The 1,812-nt window shown below is 40.5% G+C and overlaps 1 non-coding gene across 1 annotated transcript; it reads left to right on the top strand.

Moving 5' to 3' along the window:
- The first annotated feature begins 859 nt into the window (after window positions 1–859).
- On the top strand, window positions 860–972 carry trnal-caa (transfer RNA leucine (anticodon CAA)). The gene is made up of 2 exons: window positions 860–897; window positions 927–972. It is a non-coding gene; the product is annotated as a tRNA-Leu (tRNA).
- The last annotated feature ends 840 nt before the right edge of the window (window positions 973–1,812 follow it).

Here is a 1,812-nt window from a genome sequence, read left to right as displayed (position 1 = left end):
GCTTTTTACTTGGAGTAAAACTATTGGATTGAAGGGTTAAAATGTATTGTTGTTATTTGGAGAAATCAATGAACTCGTGATTTTATATGTTTTAAAAGACGGTCATGCGCACAGAAAAAAAACAGTGCTGATTATTTTTCTGGAGACGGAGCACTGATGACCTATCCGAGCCAATTGATAAAGCCCACCCAGTGGATACTCTAGCAGAACGTGGAAGAACGTTCACCATTGTAACCAAGGCAACCACAGGAACAACATCAAGAAGCACAATCAATTCCCCATTTAAATCTTTCGTGTAAGGTATGCCATGTGAAAGCATGAAGTAAATCCCCTGATCTCTTTTGAACATGGACAAGGTATTTCTGATGGAGCGCAATGAGCAAAGATTTAATAAGCTACTCCTGCCGATGATTCAGCTTAAAGAAGTAAAAGCTTCACAAACAAAAGCAGCTCGCTACCACAGCCAATATTAAATGTACTTGGTGGCACATTACCATTTGCACTGGCTCAAAAGAGGTCTCGGCAGAATTTGTTCCCTACGTAAAGCTGAAAGCGTCAAAGAGCATTTCCATTGAGAAAAAAAAATCTTTCTTGATGTTAAACATAGAGAGCCAGCCTTTTAGAAGTTCTCCCTCTAAACACCTTGTGCAGCCTCCCGACAGACTAACAAAAAGCGCCTTTTCACCAACTCAATTTATAATACGCCCCTCAAAACTCACAACCGAATAACAATCCATCCGTATATTTGATTTCCAAGATCCATTCAAGGCAACTTGGCTCTTCGCAAGCAAATCATTTCAGGGAAGAAACTCAGTTTAGTCAACTACTGGTGCATTCAGCACACCACTTGCTTATGCTTGTCAGGGTGGCCAAGTGGTCTAAGGCGCCAGACTCAAAGACATGTGTTTTTCCAGCTGGCTTGGGTGTTCTGGTCTCCAAATGGAGGCGTGGGTTCAAATCCCACTCCTGACAGCTTCTGCTTTTAGCTCTCTTGAATTGTTCCAGTGCTACAGTGAATGACTGAAATATAAAAGCAGCAGAAGAAAGCAAGCAACTCAGTGCAATTTGTGAGTATTCTGCACTGTTAAAATGCACAGGTTTTCATACTTTTTGGAATTCGTAGCTCAAGAAGTGACTCCTGTTTCATTTTCTATTCACCAACTCGATTTGCATTCCGCCCCTCACACCTCACAACAGAATAACAAACGGCTTCATGTGCCACAGCATTCCCCTGTAGATTCGGTTTGCACTATGAATTAGGCGACCCCGAATGAAATATTTTAGTGTTGGCTCAAATGTGAGGAATTTCATGAACCCTCAAAAAGGAACGCTTGCAGAAAATGCCAGCAATTCAAAGCGTGTAGGCAGCATGAACAGACCAATTCTGCAATTTCTTTTATCGCGGGCGGTGCTTTCCGAGTCGATGGCTTGCATTAGAAATGAGAAGTGCTGAACTCTAAACACGTTCTTGCCATTACTGCTACTCCTGCTGCTACTCCTTCGTCCTCGAAAAAAGAAAAGACAGGCATGTTTTGAGTCTCAAAATGATCTTCTGGATCCACAAGAAACATGTACATTTGATTGATTCCGCAGTATTTTGGATGTACTGTACTTATAACTTCCATCGAAGAGAGATTTCATCAGTTGCATGAAATTGAAACTTTGACTTTTTGTCTGGTATTGAAAATATGTTAAAAAAAAAACATAAACAATTTTCTAACGAACAACTCATGAATTTTTGCCAGGATCTATATTTAGCGTTTGGTAGTGATAACACTGCTGATATTGATTGAGTAGAAATCTGTGATGTAT

This window comes from Lepisosteus oculatus, chromosome 14 (assembly GCF_040954835.1).
Source record: "Lepisosteus oculatus isolate fLepOcu1 chromosome 14, fLepOcu1.hap2, whole genome shotgun sequence".
Lineage (NCBI taxonomy): Eukaryota > Metazoa > Chordata > Actinopteri > Semionotiformes > Lepisosteidae > Lepisosteus > Lepisosteus oculatus.
The sequence above is the reverse complement of the archived record's forward strand: the minus strand, read 5'-3'. Positions and strand labels throughout refer to the sequence as shown.